This window comes from Dermacentor andersoni, chromosome 1, assembly GCF_023375885.2.
Source record: "Dermacentor andersoni chromosome 1, qqDerAnde1_hic_scaffold, whole genome shotgun sequence".
Taxonomy (NCBI): Eukaryota; Metazoa; Arthropoda; class Arachnida; order Ixodida; family Ixodidae; genus Dermacentor; species Dermacentor andersoni.
Window position 1 is genome coordinate 6,687,422 of NC_092814.1, and position 23,553 is coordinate 6,710,974.

General features: G+C 49.3%; 1 protein-coding gene and 1 long non-coding RNA gene across 2 annotated transcripts in view; both read right to left on the bottom strand.

Moving 5' to 3' along the window:
• The window catches only part of LOC129380402 (synaptic vesicular amine transporter-like), a 1,298,997-nt gene that overhangs the window by 953,346 nt on the left and 322,098 nt on the right, over positions 1–23,553 (bottom strand). The window lies entirely within an intron of this gene.
• Positions 13,673–17,376, bottom strand: LOC129380370 (uncharacterized). Its single transcript, XR_011892128.1, has 3 exons — positions 16,966–17,376; positions 16,822–16,900; positions 13,673–16,678 (listed from the first exon to the last, which is right to left on the bottom strand). It is a non-coding gene; the product is annotated as an uncharacterized lncRNA (long non-coding RNA).

Consider the following 23,553-nt stretch of genomic DNA (forward strand, 5'->3'; position numbering starts at 1 on the left):
AAATAAACGCGGCTTTCAAAAAGAAGTTATTAGTGAATTAATGTACTTCTCATGTCAACTAGTGAACAGGTTTCTGGAATTATACCCCGTGACAGTAATTTATTCAAAACAGTGGGCAGGGAGTGTCGGAGCATCTGTTGCTCGTACATTGTACGGGACAAGGGAATGTGCCACATTTCTGTCTTGCGAAAGGAGCATCCTGAAAGATTTTGTCTGAGGCAGGTTAATTCAAGAAAACTAAGCTAGTTAAGTCGGATACATCGCTTATCTTTTAATGCTAAGTAATATTCGTACATGGTATTAATCGGCGATATTTGGTAACGAAGAAACAGTTCCCAAGTGTGAGCAAGGTAGTCTACGTTTCCAATGTAGCGTACAGCTTTCTTTTGAAGCATATATATTTTATTATTGTTTGTTTTAGTGGTATCCGAAAGCAAGAAACAATTATTGAGGTGGGATACAAAATGCGCATTATAAATAATTAATTTCATATGTTCGGGCAGAAAATGCCGAAATTGTGCGAGAATTCCGGTGCACTTTGCCAGTTTACTCAAAATGAACTGAACTTCAGTGTCCCAGCTTAAGGTCTTGTTAAAAATTACTCTTAATATCTTGACAGTGTCTACAAACTGTGCCTGTCTATTGCCTATGTATATATGTATATGGGGTTGATTTGGAAACTGTCTTGTACTGAATAGAACAGCTTTAGCGTTTTGGGTGTTTATGAGTAATGAGTGTGCTTCAGTCCAAGCCTTAACTTTATCAAGAGGATTGTTAATAACAGAAACCACAGACTGTAGGATCTACCTCTGAAAAATAAACTGGCTTCGTCAGCATACATTACACATTTAGGCTGGCTATCCGTCAAAGCAAGGTTATTTCTATATAAAATGAAAAGTAGAGGTCCTAAAATACTACCCCGTGGGACACCAGCAGTAATAGGCTGAAATGGAGAAATATGTGGCCCTATGTTAACGCATTGTACTCGACGACGTAGGTAAGATTTCAATAGCTCAAGCGGAGTGCCACGTATGCCAAAAATGTCTAATTTTTTAAGTAAGGTATTATGATTAAGGTAATCGAAAGCCTTCGAGAGATCTATGAAGATGCCGATGCACAATTCTTTATTTTCAAAAGCATTAAGAATAATTTGTTTTTGAGACAATAAAGCTGATTCAGTAGATTTATCTCGCAAGAAGCCATGCTGTGCTGTTGATAATAATTTACACCTATTGCAGAACTTAACTGTTTTTCAATAATTTTCTTCAAACCTTTCGAAAAAAGCGGTAAAATTTAAATCGGTCGGTAACTTGACATGCTATTTTTATCACAGCGTTTATATAATACTGTTACCTTAGATTTCTGCATCTGCTTTGGGAAGGACCGGCTTGATATGGCAAGGTTATAAATATAAGTTAAAACTCGTGCTATTAGAGTGAGGACAAATTTTACAGGTGTGATTTGAAAGCCATCTATATCACAAGACCTGTTTATTTTTTTTATTTGAATACTTCTTTTGAATACATTCCGCTGATTAATCCTAATCAGCGGAATGAGATATCACTTATCAATAACTCCGGGCTTCCGATCCCTGAGACTGAGGCTGCGGATCTTCTTAACATAACATTTAGTTCAGTTTTTACTAATGAATTACTTGATGGCTTGCCCGATCCACCATACTTCGCATATCCGCTCATGCAAAATATCACATTCGATCCCATCGGCATTGTCAAAGTAATTGAATCATTGAAGAACTCGTCATCTACAGCAGTAGACGGTATCAATGCCAAAGTTCTAAAAAATACTAAACATGTGTGTAGCCTGTTTTTATCACTCATATTCCAGGAATCACTTAACAGCGCTTCAATTCCACATGACTGGCAGGTGGGCAAGGTCATCCCAGTCTTCAAGAAAGGAAGCCGATCATCACCGAGTAACTACCGCCCTATTTCCATAACAAGTGTGTCTTGTAAAATAATGGAACATATTTTATATTCGCATATTGCTAACTTCCTAACATCCGTCAATTTTTTTCACCCAAGTCAACACGGTTTCCGCAAAAATTATTCCTGTGACACTCAACTTGCTCTTTTCTTGCACGACTTACATTTAAACCTAGATCGTAACATCCCGACTGACACAATATTTTTAGATTTCGAAAAAGCATTCGATAAGGTCCCTCATGGTCGTCTCTTAATAAAGTTATCGCGTCTTAACATTCATCCTTGTGTTCTAAGCTGGATTCGAGGGTTTTTAACTAACCGTGAGCAATTCGTATACGCTAACTCACAGTCTTCATCCTTAACACCCGTGCTTTCAGGCGTACCTCAAGGTACCGTACTTGGTCCCCTCCTTTTCTTAATATACATCAATGACCTACCTCGTAATATTTCTTCTCATATCCGACTCTTCGCTGATGATTGTGTGGTTTACCGAGCAGTTACTAACCCCAGCGACCGTTTGGCGTTACAAAATGACCTATCGCGCATACAAAACTGGTGTACCACTTGGCTCATGTCATTAAATGTAGGTAAAACCGTGTTAATGTCTATTCATCGTCGTCGTAATTACGATATCCCTAGTTATAGCATCAATAACACGCAGATTGCAACAACGGATTCATTCAAATATCTTGGTGTGTACATCTCGCGTGACTTAACTTGGACCTGTCATGTTAACCACATAATAAACTCTGCTAATCGTACTCTAGGTTATCTACGCCGTAACCTTTTCCTCGCTCCTCCCTCTATTAAACAACTTGCTTTTCTAACCTTTGGGCGGCCCAAGTTTGAGTATGCCGAAGCTATTTTTGACCCCCACCACAATAACCTTATTAAAGCCCTCGAGTCGGTTCAGAACCGTGCGACACGATTTATCCTGTCAACTTATTCATACAATTCAAGTATCTCGGCACTAAAAGCCCAAATAAACCTACCCCCTCTAGCCTCACGCCGTAGAATAGCCCGCCTTAAGCTTTTTCATAAATTCTTTCATTCCTTGCCTTTTGACAACCCGTACATAAAAAGAGCACATCGCATTGCCCGCACCAGTCACTCTAATACAGTATATCCCCCACAAGCCCATACCGTTACTTTTCAGCAATCATTTTTTCTGCGCACAACACGAGACTGGAATGGCCTGCCTGCCGAAGTTGCCACTATCATCGACCCACTTGCATTCAAGCGACTCATCGAAAATATCCCTTTGTAATTTGTAGTATCTATCTTTGTCACTAACTCCCCACTCCCTCATGTAATGTCTCAACAGAGACCTTTGAGGAAATGAATAAATAAACTCCAACGGCCCCAAAAGGCATTACATAGGGAGGGATACAATTCACACATGATATGTTAACGCAATAAACACGACTGAAGACAACAATCAAGCACAGTTTTTGGTAAAAGATACAGTTTGTAGAAAAAAGAAGAAAAAGAACAAAAATAAATAAGGGTGCCGGTACAGGGTACAATTCACACTTGCTGTACATGGCGGGATACTTGTTCTTAAAGGAAGTAAGAATGCTGCCCACTTCAGTGTCATCCGTAGGTTCTAAAAATATACTATTGCTATTCCGTCGTATAGTGTTGCAAGCAAAATCTGAACCCAGACCGGTATTTATAGCATCTTTGAAAAACGTATTAAATTACTCTGCAAGTGCCACACCCTCAATACGTTCACCGTCAAACCAAAGCTCGGTAACTCCTGGCGTACTGTGCTCGGTTTAATAATTTATAAACTTGTTTCCAATCTTGCGCGCTACCATCACAGAACTCTTTGTCAAGCTCATTGTGCAGTGAGTTCCTTTTTTCGTTTTTGAGAAAAGACGTAACTTCATTGCGGTATTGTTTAAAATTGGCTAGATCAGCAACGGACTAGGTTCTCATAAATTTCTTGTATAACTGGTTTTTCTGTTCAAACCATTCTAAGGCAACCTCGATTTATCCATGGCTTACGACTTTTAGTGGACTTTTTTATAGTTTTCTCAGGGAAATGATCATGGTATACGCGTTTAAAACAGCTGATGAATGCCTGATACGCCGCATCTACAGTCTCATCCCCGCATCTCCAGTTCTGATTTCAAAGAGTAGAAAAAACGAACGCCAGGCTGCCCGGAGTAATACTTTGCGCAGTATTCTGCGCTAATAAGTTGTGATGTTTATTTGTGGCAGATTTCAGGAGCACATGAATGGGATAATGATCGCTGATAGAACTGTGTAATACACCTGAAAGTAAGCTACTAGTATTTACGTTAGAGATGAATACATCAATTAGTGTGGCTGTCTGCATCGTAACGCGTGTAACCGTCTGAGTAAGTATGCACTTACCACTCGATTCCACAGTTAGTAAAAGAGCTTCCTGCGCAGGAATCAATGTGAAAGTCTCCCTCAAGAATTGAACTTGTTGTTGCTTACGTAGCTGAAAAGGCCGTCTAAAATTCAATAAAGGCGTTTATGTCGGCACCAGGGTGTCGGTACCTACGGAATAAATATAATTTTGTGATAACACGGTGAAACATTCAACTTAACGAAAAACAAAACTATAGACGAAAATATTTTCGTCATAAATATATATATATATATATATATATATATATATATATATATATTATGGCAAAGAAGTACGACACGGCTGTGGACGGCACGATGGACGCGGACAAGAAGACGCAACAGCGTAGGCTTAGCCAGTCACACCAGGATCAGCGTCTAGCCCGAGCCCCACTTCAGTAGCATTGGCGATCCGGCTGCGGAGCTCTGCACGGCGCACTTCTTCTTCCTTAGAACTTCCCCCCTCGCTGAAGACGGAGCCGCACAGGAGGCCTAAGGCGTCGTGAGGATGAAGGGCTCGTGATACGGCTTGAGCCGATCTACGTGCACAGTTTCGCGGCCTCGGCGACGCAGGTCCGTAGGGGGCGTCAGAGGTTCGATGACGTAGTTCACCGGAGAAGTTCGCTGTAGAACCCGGTAGGGCCCATGGTATCGGGATACAAACTTGGAGGAGACACCTGGTGTCGAAGTAGGAGGCACCCACAACCAAACGAGAGCGTCAGGCGAAAACTGGCGGTGGGGGCGCCCGTCGTCATGACGAAATTTCTGTAGGGCTTGTTCTTGCGTTGTAAGGGAGCGAGCTAGTTGCCGACAATCTTCTGCATACCGGGCGGCTTCGGAAACAGGTGTACCCTCTGATAAGTCGGGACGGTAAGGAAGAATAGTGTCAATGGGAAATGATGGTTCGCGGCCATATAGAAGAAAGAAGGGAGAAAAGCCCGTCGTTGAGTGGGGTGCCGTATTATAGGCGTACGTGACATATGGAAGGATGAGGTCCCAGTTGGTGTGGTTGGAGGCGACATGCATCGAAAGCATGTCGCCAAGAGTTCGGTTAAAGTGTTCTGTCAATCCGTTTGTTTGCGGGTGATATGCGGTGGTACAGCGATGAATAATGCGGCATTCAGCGAGAAGTTCTTGAATGACATCGGCGAGAAAGACGCGGCCACGGTCGCTCAGGAGTTCGCGGGGAGCGCCGTGACGTAGAACGAAGCGTTGAAGGAGGAAGGAGGCAACGTCACGAGCCGTTGCGGCTGGCAGAGGGGCCGTTTCTGCATACCTCGTGAGATGGTCTACAGCTACAATGACCCAGCGATTGCCAGCAGCTGTGTATGGCAGAGGCCCGTAGAGGTCTATCCGAACCCGGTCAAAGGGTCGCGAAGGGCATGGCAAAGGTTGCATTGGTCCAGAAGGGCGGCAAGGATCAGGCTTCCGGCGTTGACATTCTGTGCAAGAGCGAATGTACTTTTGCACAAATGTGTACATAGCACGCCAATAAAACCTATGACGTAGTCTGGTGTAGGTCTTGAAGAGACCAGCGTGTGCGCACTGAGGGTCGGCGTGGAAAGCGGCGCATACATCAGTGCGGAGCTGCCGAGGTATTACAAACAGCCATTTACGGCCGTCGGAACTGTAGTTACGGCGATAGACAATTCCGTCGCGGATGGCGAAGTGCGAAGCTTGTCGGCGTAACGCTCGGGATGGTGGGTGTGTAGGTGAATTAGAGATGTAATCTATCAAAGATGAAATCCAGGAGTCCTTGCGCTGCTCCAAAGCCATGCCGACAGAAGTGAATGGAAGTGGGTCGTCTAGGACGGACACACTGACAATGTCGGCGTGGACAGACGAGCGCGAAAGAGCATCGGCATCGGCGTGCTTCTTGCCTGAGCGGTAGACAACCCGGATATCGTACTCTTGGAGCCTCAGTGCCCACCGGGCTAGGCGGCCACAGGGATCCTTGAGAGACGACAACCAGCAAAGTGCGTGGTGATCGGTAACGACATCGAAGGACCGGCCGTACAGGCATGGGCGAAATTTCGTGATGGCCCAGATGATCGCGAGACATTCTTTTTCCGTGACGGAATAGTTCGCTTCAGCTTTCGTCAGAGTGCGGTTCGCGTAAGCGACAACAAATTCTTGGCAGCCGGGCTTTCGCTGGGCGAGCACAGCGCCAAGACCAACACCGCTAGCATCCGTATGGATTTCCGTGGGAGCAGTTGGATCGAAATGGCGCAGTATCGGTGGTGTTGTGAGCAGGCGACGTAGCGTTGCGAAGGCATCATCGCAAGTCGGGGACCACGCGGAAAGATTGTGATCTCCCCGAAGAAGCTCTGTCAGAGGTGCCATAATCGAAGCGAAATTTCGAATAAAGCGGCGGAAGTACGAGCAGGGGCCAATGAAACTGCGCAAGTCTTTTAGACACGTTGGCCTCGGGAATTCTTTAACAGCACGGAGCTTAGCGGCATCAGGGAGAACGCCGTCCTTCGACACGACATGTCCGAGAATTGTCAGCTTGCGTGCCCCAAAGTGACATTTTTTTCAGATTTAGTTGGAGGGCAGCGTCACTGAGACAGCGTAAAATCTGCTCCAAGCGACGAAGGTGAGTAGGAAAATCTGGTGCGAACACTACTACATCATCCAAATAACACAAGCACGTGTTCCATTTCAGGCCTCGAAGAATAGTGTCCATCATCCGCTCAAAAGTCGCGGGCGCGTTGCAAAGTCCGAATGGCATTACACAAAATTCGTATAAGCCATCTGGTGTGATGAAAGCAGTTTTAGGCTTATCTTCTGCAGCCATAGGCACCTGCCAATAACCAGAGCGTAGATCGAGGGAGGAAAAGAAATCTGCACCTTGTAAGCTGTCGAGGGCGTCGTCAATCAGCGGCAATGGATAAACATCCTTTCGGGTTATTTTGTTTAGGCGGCGGTAATCCACGCAAAAGCGGATCGAGCCATCCTTCTTTTTAACTAAAACCACTGGCGATGCCCATGGGCTGTCGGACGGTTCAATGACACCACGCTTTAGCATGTCACCTACTTGCTCATCAATGACGCGTCGTTCTGTCGACGAGACGCGGTAGGGTCGCTGCCGTAGCGGTGAGTGAGAACCGGTGTCAATACGGTGACATACAGCCGTCGTTCGGCCCAGAGAAGTGCTATGACTGTCAAAAGCTGGGCGAAATTTCTCGAGGAGACGGATAAGGTCATGGCGTTGCGTGGGGCTTAAGCCGTTGTCGATGACATGGCTGAAAACGTCTTCAGGCGATGCGGCAGGTGCGGGACTACAGTAGAGGGTGTTGACCTGTGACGATCCAACAGGAAGTTCCGACGTGGTAATGGTGTCGTAAGGCTCCACAGTGCCGAGCGATTCACCGCGAAGCAACGCAATCGAGAATGGGAAGTGGTTGCGTATAGGGAGGTTAGTAGCACCAGCTTGAAGGCTGAGCAGCGCAGTTGGGAGTGGTGAGAGGTGGCGGTGAACGAAAGCAGTCGAAGGCGTGAAGAGTACGGTAAAGTCGGCGGCAACGGAACAGGATACATGTGCCAGAACGGATGCGTGCGGAGGTATACGGATGTCGTCAGTGAGGGACAACTTGGTGCAGGAAAGCGAAACGTCGTCAGATATGGCATTGCCAAGCGAAGAGAAGGCGACTTCTGCGCGGGAGCAGTCAATAACAGCTTCGTGACGGGAGAGAAAGTCCCAACCTAAAATAATATCGTGGGAACAGTGGGGAAGAACGACGAACTCGACTGTGTAGACCACTCCTTGAATTTCAAGTCTGGCGGTGCACGCAGCCACCGGCTGGACGTGCTGTGCTGTGGCTGTGCGGAGTAAAGGACCGAAGAAAGGCGTCGTGACTTTTCGTATTGAGCGGCATAGTTTTTCGGCAATTACAGATATGGCGGCACCTGTGTCAATGAGGGCAAGCACAGAGACACCTTCAACAGCGACATGAATAACGTTGGGCGGCGAAAAAAGAGGGCTTGAGCGTTGTGACGATGACGCAGTTCTTGCCTCGGGAACTGCGCCACTTAGTTTTCCGTGTCAGCGGTAGAGGGACGTCGACGCATCGGGGAGAGCGAGCGACGACGAGGAGAAGAACGGCGGTCGGAAACTGGGCGAAGGCTTGGGCGGGGAAGGGGTAAATCGCGGTCTGCAGCGTAAGACAAAGGATGGTCGTACGCGGCTGTGCGTGGGTCGTCACGGGGATGAAGTGGACGGCGGCGGCACAGGCGTGCAACGTGTCCGGGAATACCGCACGAATAGCAGATGGGCCGATTGTCCGGTGTGCGCCAGGGATTAACTACTCGATGGGCTGGAGGTCGTGGCGGCGTGGGGGTAAAAACAGGGCTAGGCATCGGAGGCGGAGCCCGGAAGGTCGGCGGTCGTGGTCGTGCGACGGCGTCGGCGTAAGTCAATGGGGCGGTGAGTTGAGGCGCCCGTTCCAGAAGAAGGACCTCGGACACTTGCTCTTCTATAACATGTCGTAGGGTCGGACTAATGGACGAACTTGAGTCCGGCGGGTTGGAGATGAGGGAGAGCTGGCGAGCTACTTCTTCCCGGACGAAAGCCTTGATCTGCGAGAGGAGGGTGCAATCTTGAATAGGGGAGGTCAAGCCGGACAACGATTCGTGATGGGGAACAGGACGGCGAGTGAGGATGCGTTGACGGCGGAGCTCGTCATAGCTTTGGCACAGTTCAATAACTTGTGCAACAGTAGAGGGGCTCTTTGAAATGAGCATCTGAAATGCGTCCTCGTCTATGCCCTTCATTATATGCTTGATTTTATTGCCCTCAGTCATGGATGCATCGACGCGTTTACAGAGATCGATGACATCTTCGATGTAGCTGGCAAAGGTCTCACCAGGCTGCTGAGAGCGCGACTGCAGGCGCTGTTCGGCACGAAGCTTTTGAACAGCAGGGCGACCGAAGACGTCGCTGAACTTTGTTTTGAACACCGTCCAGCTTGGGACTTCGCTTTCGTGGTTCCGAAACCACAAGTGGGCAATTCCGGTGAGTTAAAAAGGGACGGTGGTCAGTTTTGTGATATCATCCCATTTGTTGTTCAGACTGACGCGTTCGTATGACGAGAGCCAGTCATCAACGTCGTGGTCGTCAGTGCCGCTGAAGATGGGGGGGGTCCCGCTGACGGAGTGTGCCGGGGCATACGGAGGACTGAGGAGCAGGTGGTGGTAAGCTCGTGGCGCTGGCGGTGGTCATGATGGCAGGAAGAGTCCGGCTGCGCAATTCCAGGATGACAGGAGACCCAGCACCTCCACCAATTATGGCAAAGAACTACGACACGGCTGTGGACGGCACGATGGACGCAGACAAGAAGACGCAACAGCGTAGGCTTAGCCAGTCACACCAGGAACAGCGTCTAGCCCGAGCCCCACTTCAGTAGCATTGGCGATCCGGCTGCGGAGCTCTGCACGGCGCACTTCTTCTTCCTTAGAAAATATATATATATATATATATGATGAAAATATAAACGATAATTACGAAAGAACATCACAGCCTAACATATTTTTAACCAGATAGAAAGCCCATTCCCCATCCTGTGAGATCAATTTACAAAGAAGCTCTGATATCCGTCTGGCTTGTAAATTTCTTCGCCACATGTATACCATGTTTCATTCAACATAATAGCGTCTAACTGGAAGCTAAACTAGTCTAGAGATACTGATAACTCATCTTCTTTGTACATCGCCGAACGAATGTTAAGGTGTAGGCAAGAAAAGCATACAACGGAGCTGATTTGAATTATTTTGCTTACACCTCGCGGTGACACGTTCATCATTCAAGATAGACTGCTCAGGCTCGCGTAAACCGGAACAGTTTGCACAATCTTTTCTACGTCATGCGCGCTACGGATGTGCAAGAGAGGAAATTTTTCCTCTTTTCGCGCATAGACCTTGCCACAACGCCTCCAAACAAAGCACCAGCTTTAAACCTTTTTTTGCGCGATTGCCACACCGAGCAACTGTTTCATAGACGAGTAAAGGTGCTCGTTGATGAACACAGGTGTGCTAGACTTATGGCCAAAGTCATGCGTCAAAAGTTTCAGCTTTCTTGCCTTCTCGAGCACAGTGTCACGTTTAGATCGAAATTTGAACTGTACAACAACGTTACGAGCAACATTAGAGCTTTTCACTGGAATACGGTGGCAGACGTAAACACCTGACTCCCAAATGGGCTCACCAAGAGGTCTACCAATATGACTCAGGGTGTCAGGAATGCTTTCACCCTGAGTGAGAAGCAAACCCTTCACCTCGAGGTTATATTTTCTGGAGCACTGCTCGGAGGCAGTGATGCGCTGCTCAAGCTGAAACGCTTGCTTTTGAAGGGCTTCGCAGTCCAAAACAAGATTTTCGTGTTCTTTTTGACATATTTGTTTTCTTGCACAAGTTCGTCAGGTTCCTCCTTTACTTTCTCAAATTCCAAGTTGAAGAATTCGGAGTTTGACTGAAGTACGCGGATTTCTATGCGTAATTCACGCTCAAACCTTGCCTTAGAGTCATTCATTTTCTTTCTTAACTCCTCCTCGAATCGAGCAGCATCAGCGATGGTGCAACACAGGAATGTTTAAGAGAAAAGAAACAAACGCTAAGAACTTGGCAGCCGGCAAGGCAGCGCGAACAAAAATACTTTGGGTTGAAAGAGATACTGTACGAAAAATACCAACCTGCAAAGACAGCAGGTGCAGCGATTACGTTGATTGTCCGTGCTGCCTCCGCTGTGCCCAGTGACCGTAGTCGTGGGGCACCGCCGGTTTTAAAACCCCTTCAGGCGCCGTGTCCCCACGCGGGGACGTGAAGTTCGCGCGCCAAGTTGCGTAGAAGTGCAAATAAAAAGGTCGTTGTGAATGCGCCGAAACACGCCCCCCGAGCCACTTTAATGGACAAGTGGCGCCATTCCACGCCAAGTGAGCAAAATGCTGCCGGAGAAGCGCGGGAAAAATGTATGCGACTATCTTCTACGGAGCGAACCGTTAGTGCTTCTTGTTTTCTTTCATTTTTCACTGTTAAGAGTACGCTGAGTGACGCATTGACATTTATTTATTATAATAACGTCCCGTGAATGCGATATAACCGTTGTCATTCTTATCGTCAACATATTCAGCCTTGCACGTGCTTCCGAATATTGGCGCCCTCCCCTGGGGACATGGCACCTCAAAGCCGCCTTTGCCGACACACTCCTTTTCTCAGTGCGCAGCATCGCTCTCTCATTGACATGAAGAAAACCTCCCATTTTTCCAGGCATTTCCAGGCATGGTTTAGAAAGAAAGAAGCTGGATGACGACACAGCTGAAAAAATATTTCGGAGAATTCAAAACGGCGATATTTCTGACACAGATCTCCCTGATGACGAGCACACCGAGCAAGAACACAGCATACGATAATGGTGCATGTTTTGTGATCCCAGGTTTAGAAATAATTTTTGCTCCTTTTCACACTTCTGCTACAGATAGAACTGTGCAGAGTGCAGGAGCATCGCCTCGAGCACCTTGCACGCCGGACAATCAAGTGCCAGATGCATCATCGAAGACGATGAAGGCGTTGAATTGGGTGGCCCAAGCTTTTCAGCCTAAGAACACCGATTGCACCTACAAGCCTCATGGTGGATCAGTACCTGAGGAGCCCATGACATACTTCTCCCGGTATTTTTCACCCACGCTTTTTAGTGATCTAGCAACATTCACTAACATGTACGTCCTCCAGACAGATGGAAACGTGCTAGGAACTTCTGTGGAAGAAATCAAAATTTTTTGTGAAATTCTCATGCTCATGGGAATTCTAAAATTCCCGAGAATTCGCATGTATTGGCAAGCCTCGACAAGAATTCCAGCAATAGCGGAATCTATGACAGCAAAGCGATTTTTCAGAATTAGAGCCGTACTGCACATTACGTACTCAAACGCTCCTCGTGACCCAGCCGGCCAGGACAAGTTCTGGAAAGTGCGCCCTGCCATAGAAATCGTCAGGTCACGATGCTTGCAGCTGGGACCCTTGGAGCCCAATAGTATAGATGAGCAGATGATTCTATTCACAGGCCGTGTCCCTGCAAAACAGTTTGTGAAGGGAAAGCGAAATCCAGAAGGGGTGAAGGTGTTCCTCAGCTGCAGCGCCGATGGCTTAGCTCATGACCTTGCGCTGTACCAGGGTCAGGGAACAGGAGTCAGTGCGCAACATGCAAATCTCGGACAGAGTGGGTCAGTCGTCACGCGTCTTGTCGAGGCAATGCCTAAAGAAAAGAAGCTGAAGTGCTTCATGGACAACTATTCCAACTCAGTGCCACTCATCCTGCCGCTGAAGGATGTGGGCATTCTTGCCAGGGGTACGATACGTGCAAACCGACTGCTCAAGTGTTGCTTTAAAAGTGACAAAGAATTGAAGAAAGAAGGTCGGGAAAGCATGGATGAGGAGGTTTCCACAAAAGGAGAAATTGCTATTGTGAGATGGCAAGATAACGGAGTCGGAAACATGGCGTCCACACGAATTGGAATTGGTAATGTTGGAAAAGTCAAACGATGGAGCGAGGCAACAAAGCAGCACATTGAAATTAACTGCCCAAAAGTGATTTTAAAGTACAACTCGCACATGGGAGGGGTCGATAAACTCGACTTCTTAATGTGGGTGTACCCCCTTACCGCAAGAACCAAAGTGGCCAGTGAGGGTCATGTCTCACTTTGTGTATTTTGCACTGTGCAACAGCTGGATAGAATACCTGAGAGACGCAAGTGCCGAGAAGCTTGCACAGAAAAGTACTTTGGACACGATGGCCTTCCAAACAGACATTGCTAACAGCCTAATCGCATGCAGCAGAGCTCCTCCAAAAAAGCGTGGTCGGGCAAGCAGTGAATACTCGGAGCCTGTTGCGAAGAAGGCGAGCCCGCATTTGCTGCCGACCGTAACCATCAGGTATGATGGCTACAATAACTAGCCGGAGTATGTCAGCACACCGAACTCGCAGCGCTATCACCGTGAGGGATGCACAGCGAAGTGCCGGATTCGCTGTCGATAATGCCACGTGTTTCCGTGCGAGTCGACACACAACAATTGTTTTTACCTTTTTCACGCCAAGTAGGCTTTCAAGTCTTTGCTTGAATTTGCCAATCAAATCATAATTCATTCATCCTATTCTGTTCCAAATATTTCGCTAGGAACACTACCGCACGTTCTGTTAATGCTGTGCTTTATTTTTCCTGTATTGAGGAGCCCTGTCTCCGAACGGGGACAGCGCAAAATACTATGAAAGAATAAAATTTTTGTTGTCTCTTCAACACTCGTCATTTGAAGCGTGAAGAGCACAAAGTAAGGCTCATATATTCTTTAGAGCAAAGATTTTATTCGCGCCTGAAGGTGCTAAGCTTGCTTCCCCTGGCAGATATGATGTCGGTATATTGCGTGCGCTGTCACCGACGTTCCTTTCCTGCTGCAACAGCAGCACCCGCCGCTTGACCAAACAGTCGCCTCGCCCGGGAAGATTCCACGGCAGCTGCAAAGATAGCAGGTGCAGCGATTATGTTGATTATCCGTGCAGCCTCCAATGTGCCAATTGAAAGTAGTCTTGGAGCACGGCCGAATTTCGATGGGGGCGAAATGCGAAAACACCCGTGTGCTTAGATTTAGGTGCACGTTAAAGAACCCCAGGTGGTCGAAATTTCCGGAGTCCTCCACTACGGCGTGCCTCATAATCAGAAAGTGGTTTTGGCACGTAAAACCCCACATTTAATTTAATTAATTTTAGTCTTGGAGCACCACCGGCTTTTGGCTTGCTTTCCCTGACAGATGTGTTCCCCGTAACTTGCGTGTGCTGTCACCAACGTTCCTTTCCTGCAGCAACAATAGCAGCCGCCACTTGAGGAAACAGTCGCCTCGCCAGGGAAGATTCCACGGCAGCTGCAAAGATAGCAGGTGCTGCGTTTACGTTGGTTATCCGTGCTGCCTCCACTGTACCAAGAGGCCGTAGTCCTGGAGTATCCCCAGCTTTAAGCTTGCTTCCCCTGGCAGATGTGATGGCGATAACTTGCTACCGCTGTCACTGACGTTCCTTTCCTGCAGCAACGGCAGCAGCAGCCGCCGATTGACGAAACAGTCGCCTCGCCAGGGAACATTCCAAGGTAGCTGCAAAGAAAGCAGCTGCAGCGATTACGTTGATTATCGGTGCTGCCTCCACTGTGCCAAGTGACTGTATTCCTGGAACACCGCCGGCTTTAAGTTTCCTTCCCCTGGCAGATGCAATACCGGTAAATTGCTTGCGTTCTCACCGGTGTTCATTTCCTGCAGTAACAGCAGCAGCCGCCGCTTGACGAAACAGTCTTCTCGATAGCGAAGATTCCACGGCAGCTGGAAAGATAGCAGGTGCAGCGATTGCGTTCATTACCGTGCTGCCTCCACTGTGCCAAGTGGCTGTATTCCTGGAGCACCGCAGGCTTTGATTCCCCTGGCACATGTCGCCAGATGATGCCGGAAATTGCGTGCGTTGTCACCGACGTTCCTTTCCTGCAGCAACAGCAGCAGCCTTCGCTTGACGAAACAGTCGCTTCACCAGGGAAGATTCCACGGCAGCTGCAAAGGTAGCAGGTGCAGCCATTGCGTTGAATATCCATGCTGGCCCCACTGTGCCAAGTGTGGTAGTCCGGGAGCACCGCCGCCTTTAAGCTTGATTCCCCTAGCAGATGTAAAGCCGGTAAATTGCGTGCGTTCTCACCGACATTCCTTTCCTGCAGCAACAGCAGCAGCCGCTGTTTGACGAAACAGTCGCCTCATCCGGTAATATTCCATGGCAGCGGCAAAGATAGCATGTGCAGCGATTACGTTGATTATCCGTGCTGTCTCCACTGTGCCAAGTGACTGTAGTCCTGGAGCACCGCCGGCTGTAAGCATGATTTCTCTGGCAGATGTGATGCCGGTAAAGTCCTTGCGATGTTACGGACGTTCCTTTCCTGGAGCAACAGCAGCATCCACCGCTTGACGAAACAGTCGCCTCGCCAGGGAAGATTCCAAGGCAGCTGCAAGGAACGCAGGTGGAGCGTTTACGTTGGTTATCCGTGCTGCCTCCACTGTACCAAGAGGCCGTAGTCCTGGAGTATCCCCAGCTTTAAGCTTGCTTTCCCTGGCAGATGTAATGTCAGTAGTCCTGGAGCACCGCCGGCTTTAAGCTTGCTTCCCCGGGCAGATGTGATGCCGGTAAATCGCGTGCGATGTTACCGACGTTCCTTTCTTGCAGCAATGGCAGCAGCCGCCGGTTTACGAAACAGTCACCTCGCCAGAGAAGAATTCAAGGCAGCAGCAAAGATAGCCGGTGCAGCGATTACGTTGATTATCCTTGCTGCCTCCACTGTGCCAATTGACCATAGTCCTGGAGCACAGCCAGCTTAAACTTGCTTCCGCTGGCAGATGTGATGCCGGTAAAGGGCGTGCGTTGTCGCCGAGGTTACTTTCCTGCAGCAACAGCAGCAGCCGCCGCTTGACGAAACAGTCGCGTCGCCAGGGAAGATTCCAAGGCAGCTGCAAAAAAGCAGATGCAGCGATTACGTTCAATATCCGTGCTGGCTCCAGTGTGCCAAGTGACCGTACTCCTGGAGCACCGCTGCCTTTAAGCTTGATTCCCCTAGCAGATGTAATGCCGGTGAATTGCGTGCGTTTTCACCGACGTTCTTTTCCTGCAGCAACGGCAGCAGCCGCCGCTTGACGAAACAGTCGCCTCGCCAGGGAAGATTCCACGGCAGCTGCAACGATGACAGGTGCAACGATTACGTTGGTTATCCGTGCTGTCTCGACTGTGCCAAGTGACCGTAGCCCTGGAGCACCGCCGGCTTTAAGCTTGCTTCCCCTGGCGATGTGATGCCGGTAAATTGCGTGCGCTGTCACCGACATTCCTTTCCAGTAGCAGCAGCAAAAGCCGCCGCTTGACCAAACAGTCGCCTCGCCAGGGAACATTTCACGGCAGCTGCAAAGACAGTAGGTTGGGCGATTACGTTGATTATCTGAGCTGCCTGCACTGTTCCAACAGACCGGAGTCCTGGAGCACCACCGGCTTTAAGCTTGCTACCCCTGGCAGATGTAATGCCGGTAATTGCGTGCGCTCTTACCGACGTTCCTTTCCTGCAGCAACAGCAGCAGCCGCCGTTTGACGAAGCAGTCGCCTCGCCAGGGAAGGTTCCAATGCAGCTGCAAAAATAGCAGGTGTAGCGATTACATTGATTATCTGTGCGGCCTCCACTGTGCCAAGTGACCGCAGTCCTGGAGCACCGCCAGCGTTACGCTTGCTTCCCCTGGAGATGTGATACCGATAACTTGCTTGCGCTGTCACCGAGGTTTCGTTCCTGCAGCAACAGCAGCAGCCGCTGCAAAGATAGCAGGTGCAGCGATTACGTTGATTATCCGTGCTGCCTCCACTGTGCCAAGTGACCGTAGTCCTGGCGCAGCACCGGCTTTAAGCTTGCTTACCCTGGCGGATGTAATGGCGGTAAATTGCGTGCGTTCTCACCAACGTTCCTTTCCTGAAGCAACAGCAGCAGCCGCCGCTTAACGAAACAGTCGCCTCGCCAGCGAAGATTCCACGGCAGCTGCAAAGATAACAGGTGCAGCGATTACATTCATTATCTGTGCAGCCTCCACTGTACCAACAGACCGGAGTCCTGGAGCACCACCGGCTTTAAGCTTGCTTCCCCTGTCAGATGTAATGCCGCTAATTGCATGCGCTCTTACAGACGTTTCTTTCCTGCAGCAACAGCAGCAGCCGCCGTTTGACGAAGCAGTCGCCTCGCCAGGGAAGGTTCCAATGCAGCTGCAAAGATAGCAGGTGCAGCGATTAAGTTGATTATCTGTGCTGCCTCCACTGTACCAAGAGACCGTAGTCCTGGAGAATCGCCGGCTGTAAGCTTGCTTCCCCTGGCAGATGTAGTGCTGGTAGATTGCGTGCGTAGTCACCGACGTTCCTTTTCTGCAGCAACAGCAGCAGCCGCCGCTTGACGAAAGAGTCGGCTCGCCTGGGAAGATTCCAAGGCAGCTGCAAAGATAGCAGGTGCAGCGATTACGTTGATTGTCGTGCTGCCTCCGCTTTGCCAAGTGACCGCAATCATGGAGCACCGCCGGCTTTAAGCTTGCTTCCCCTGGCGGATGTGATGCCGATAACTTGCTTGCGCTGTCGCCGACGTTCCTTTCCTGCCGCGTCAGCAGCAGCAGCCGCTTGAAGAAGCAGTCGCCTCGCCAGGGAATATTCCAAGCAGCGGCAAAGATAGCAGGTGCAGCGAATACGTTGATTGTGCGTGCTGCTTTCGCTGTGCCAAGTCCGTCGATTACAGTCGTCTTGCTCGCTCGCCGTCACTTCAGCGCCGTCGGTCCCCGTCGCCCGAGCGACGCCGCTATTCGTCGCCGACGAATTGTGAACCCTCCTGCACGGAAAAACTAGACCGTGCAGCTCCTGGGAGTAGAGCTGCATTATCTTCGTGTTGCCGAAATCCTCCCTTGACGCTCCCAATCAGCCAGAACCTACTTGATGTTTACGTCGACGGGTGTCCCTTTGACGGCGTTAATAGATGCTGCAGCCCAGGTGTCCATAATGAGTTGTAACCTCCGTCGTCGACTGAATCTTCTCACGCCTTCTCCTACTTGGGCCGTACGCGTGGCCGATGGTAGCACTGTTGATGTCATTGGAATGTGTACTTCCCGTATCAGTATCACCGACCGATACGTTCCCATTCTTTTAAGAGTGCTGACCAGTTGTCCCCATGACCTAATCCTCGGACTCGGCTTTCTTACGGCACATTCAGCTTTGATCGACTGTTCTGCCGGTGCCCTTTGCCTCGAACTTCCTCTACTCGAGCATATTCGTGCCGAGCTGCCGAACAAATTTGGTACGACCGCCTTCGTCCGCCTGCCGCCTAAAGCCTTGACGTGCGTCGATTTGCTATCATCTTTTGCTTTGCCCGATGATGATTACGTAGTCACACCTGTTCCTGATGTCCTTTTGATGAGAAATTTTACTGTGCCCCGCGCGGTCGTCACCGTCGCTGGTAACCGGACAAGGCTCCCCGTCCTCAATTTTGTACTGACAAAGGAAGTTCTACCCCAAGGCATATCGGTTGCAACGCTGTGTGCTATATGATATGACCACGGCACGATGTTTTCAGTAGACGTCTGCTCCGATTCTTCACCATGTCCACAGCATGCTACCTGCCCTGACCCAACCTTTCCCCCCCTGATTGCTGCGAGCCTACTGCCTAAACGAGCAGCAGCTCTGTGTCGTCTTTTAGTTTCCTACCACGGCATCTTCGACCTCAACCATCGCCAATTGGGCCAGACTTCAATTATTAAGCATCACATAAATACAGGTGATACCAGTCCCATTCATCGCCCGCCATATCGAGTTTTTGCTTCAGAGTGTATGGTTGTTCAAGATGAAGTGAACAAGATGCTTGCCAAAGGTATTGTTGAACCTTCGTCGAGCCCTTGGGCGTCGCCGTGGTACTTGTTAAAAAAAGATGGCACATGGCGTTTCTGCGTAGATTATTGCCATCTAAACCACATTACCAAGAAAGACGTCTACCCCTTGCCTGGCATTGACGACGCCCTCGATTGTTTCCATGGTGCCAAATAGTTTTATACAATATTCCTTCTGTCTGGTTATTGGCAAATTTCTGTGGATGAAAATGACCAAGACAACACCATGTTCGTCACCCTTAATGGTCTATATCAATTCAAAGTTATGGCATTCGGTCTATTCAATGCCTCAGCAACGTTCGAACGTATGATGGACTCTTTGCTTCAAGAGTCCAAATGGTCAACATGCCTCTGCTACCTGGACGATGTTCTCGTATTTTCACCTGCATTTGAGACACACCTTGAGCGCTTATCAGCTGTTCTTCAAGTCTTCTTCGAGGCTGGGCTGCAACTAAATTCATCGACGTGCCACTTCGGTCGTCGGCAAATTACAGTCCTGGGCCACCTTCTCGACGCTTCCTGTATTCAACCATACCCGGAGAAAATTCGTGGTGTCGCGTCTTTTCCTGTACCTCTGTCTGTCAAAGACGTCCGCAGTTTTGTAGGTCTCTGCTTCCACTTCCGACGCTTCGTTGTAGACTTCGCAGCGATTGCCCGACCGCTTACTGATCTTCTGAAGAAGGACGTGCTGTTTACGTGGGGCCTCGCTCAAACTGCCGCGTTCGCCCAGCCCACAACATTCTCACCCCGCCACCTATACTGGCCGAATTTGACCCGTCCTCTCCTGCAGAAGCGCATACCGATGATAGTGGTCCCGGTATCAGAGGTGTCTTAGCCCAGCGCCAAAAGGGTCAAGATCGTGTTATCGCCTACGCTATGCGCTTCCTTACTGCAACGGAGCGCAACTATTCGATTACATATCGGGAATGCCTCGCTTTCGTCTGGGTGGTTTCCAGATTCTGCCCTTACTTGTATGGAGCGCACTTCTCTGTAATCACGGACCACTATGCGCTCTGCTGGCTTTCCTCACTCAAGGATCCTACCGGCCCGGCTTGGTCGCTGGGCTCTGCGGCTGCAAGAATATTCCTATGCAGTAGTGTACAAGTGGGGCCGATTACATCAAGACGCAGGCTGTTTATCACGCGATCCTGTGGATGAACCACCCGCCGACCCTGACCCCGATACTCACACTTGCGTTTTCTCCGTTTCTCAGCTGCTACACGTTGCCCACGAGCAACGCCGTGATGCCACCTTGCGCCCCATCATTGATGGCTTGAAATCTTCGTCTTCGGATTCTTTCCTTAATCTGTTTGATCTTCTGGATGGTGTATTATACTACCACAATGTACGCCCCGACGGCCCTGCCCTTCTCCTCGTTATTCCTAAACACCTACGGTTAGCTGTTCTCCAAGAACTTCACGATTTACCAACGGCAGGTCACCTCGACATCTCCCGCACAAACGACCGGATTCGCCGACGCTTATTTTGGCCAGAGCTTTCCCGCTCCGTCCGGAAATACGTTGCGGCGTGTGATAAATGCCATCGACCAAAAACCCCATCGACGCTCCCTGCTGGGTGCCTTCAACTGATTGGCATTCCTTCGGGGTCGTTCTTTCGCGTTGGCTTGGACTTACTAGGCCCTTTCCCTCTATCCACGTCTGGCAACAAGTAGGTCGCTGTGGTGACAGATTACGCCACGCGCTACGCCATCAGCAGAGCTCTTCCAACGAGATACGCTACAGATGGCGCCGATTTTCTTTTACGCGACTTGATTCTGCAGCATGGCACTCCAGACCAACTGCTCATTGACCGTAGTCGGACAATTCTTTCTAAAGTCATCGCCGACATCCTGCAGTCCTGCTCAACCAAGCACAACCTGACTATGTCTTACCATCCATAGACTAATGGTCTCATGGAGCGTCTGAATCGTCCTCTAACAGACAGGCTTGCAAAGTATGTCTCGTCCGGCCATATTGATTGGGAACTCGCCCTACTCTATGTCACGTTTGCGTATAATTCTTCGCGTCACGACACTGCCGGTTATCCCCCTTTCTTTCTGTTGTTCGGCCAAGAACCAGCATTGCCACTGGACGCACCCCTTGCGGAAAGGGTTCTACTTAAATTGAAGACGACGCAACGAGCTATGGAAAGAAGAATGATGGCTCTAACGTTAAGCGATAAGAAAAGAGCAAACTGGGTGAGGGAAGAAACGCGAGTTAATGACATATTAGTTGAAATCAAGAAAAAGATATGGGCAGGGGCAGGACATGTAATGAGGAAGGAAGATAACCGGTGGTCATTAAGGGTTACAGACTGGTTTCCAAGGGAAGGGAAGCGTAGCAGGGCGCGGCAGAAAGTTAGGTAGGCGGATGAGATTAAGAAGTTTGCAAGGACGATATGGCCACAATTAGTACATGACCGGCGTTGTTGGAGAAGCATGGGAGAGGCCTTTGCACTGCAGTGGGCGTAACCAGGCTGATGATGATGATGATGCACCCCTTGCATCCACCACAGCAGAGACCAGCGAGTATGCACTTGACGCCATCACCAGGGCAGCCCAAGCACTCGAAATTGTCCGCGCTCGCCTCCTCACCTCGAAAGAGAAGCAACGGCGTTTGTACGATCGCCAACACAGATATGTCCACTTTTCACCTGGATCTCTGGTACTCCTGTGGTCCCCAAGTCGTCACGTTGGCTTGTCAGGAAAACTCTTGTCTCGGTACACAGGCCCATATCGAGTGCGGCGTGCCGTGACCCCAGTTACGTACGAAATCACCCCAGTCAGTACCAGTGCGTCATCTGCCCCGGATTACACTGATGTTGTACATGTCGCACGCCTCAAACCATATTACTCTCCTGTTATCACCGATATTTAGAGGCACCGGGACGGTGCTTGCGCCGCGGGTATAATGATACATGCATATTGCGTGTTTCTTGTGGCCGATGCACGCGGGCACCCGACGAAGACGACGGACGCTCTCTGGCTCTCGAGCTGTCGGCTGAACTGGCCAGCGCTGCATTATCCTTTGTAAATATATTTTGTAACTAGTCTCCAGTCCTTAATCTTTCGTTCGCGGAACAATATCTTCATTTAAAAAGCTTTTCAAGCTACCGATATTGCTGCCTGTGTCCTCTCAGAGCTTGTATCACGAAGAGCAAAAAAAAAATTATGGGGTTTTACGTGCCAAAACCACCTTCTGATTATGAGGCAAGCCGTAGAGGAGGGCTCCCGAAATTTCGACCACTGGGGTTCTTTAACGTGCACCTAAACCTAAGGATACGGGTGTTTTCGCATTTCGCCCCCATCGAAATGCAGCCGCCGTGGCCGGAATTCGATCCCGCGACCTCCGTGCTCAGCAGCCCAACACCATAGCCACTGAGCAACCACGGCGGGTGACGAAGAGCCAACAAAAAATGTATTGCCCTTCCACACTGTAATGAAGGATAACCTGCGAAGCTTTATTGGGATGACTATATTGACAACTATATTGATTGATATTGATTGTTATAGGATTGCTATATTAATTGAATAAAGCCACATACACGTACCTTCGTTGTTTCTATCGTGTTTAGTTTTGCTCATTCCTTACCACAGTGACCACAAAGCTATGGTCACTGTGGTACACCGCGATCGGTTGTACTGCAATGCTAGACAAATTTTTTATCATCATCAGAAGCAGCCTATTTTATGTCCGCTGCAGGACGACGGCCTCTCCCCGCGATCGCCAATTACCCCTGGCTGGCGCCAGCCAATTCCAACTAGCACCCGCAAATTTCCTGGTTTCGTCGCACCACCTAGTCTTCTGTTGTCCTCTACTGCGCTTCCCTTCTCTTGGTACCCATTTTGTCACCCTAAAGGTCCAACGGTTATGTAATCTGCGCATTACATGACCTGCCCAGCGCCATCTTTTTCTTTTAATAATGAGACGTTGTTTCAATTAGTAAAAACGCGATTGAATGTATATATTTACATCCAGCAGGCCACTTGCGACGCTAAACCGCACCTGGCGACTTCTGCCGGCGCGCCTAGGGACGAACGCATACAACACGCGCTAAAAAACTCCTCCGTAGTGCCTAGGCAGCGTCGTATATTCTATAAGCAAAACTCCCCACATTTTCTCTCTTGCACCCTCTCTTACTCGCGCATGCGCGCAAACGTCCGTCGTCTCCGCAAGTACCACGCCCCGCTGTACCTACTAGCAATTGTATATACGCCTCCGGGCACTCCGAACAGCGGCGACTTTACAGTTGCTAGTAAGTAGAGTGGGGCGTGGAACTTGCGGAGGTGTTGGGTGTTTGCGCGCATGCGAGAGTAAGAGCTAGTGCGAGAAAGAAAATGTGGGGGCTCAATTTTGCTCCTTCAATATATGACTGCCTAGGCACTACGGAGGAGTTTCTTAACGCGTATTCTATGCGTTTGTCTCTAGGTGTGCAGGCATTGCGGAGTGGGGTCGAGTTTACCCTCCAACGCTGGCTGCCGGCGCAGGGAAACGGGTGATAGCACATCAGTTGTTTCAGTGGGAGTAGTAGGGACCGTGGACGGGGCCGGTCCGCATACACTAAAAATGTAGAAGTCAGAGTGCCTATGCAACCGCGGTTCATCGCGAGTGGCTGAAAGGGCGCCGATCATGCTCGACACTCCTGCAGCCACTATGAGAATACGCCGCGACCCCTAACGCCTTTCACGCTAACCTAACCTAACGTTAACTTAACTTAATGAGGCCGGAACAAACAGATAAAATAATGCTCATGACGTAACTGTTGTGAAAATACACCG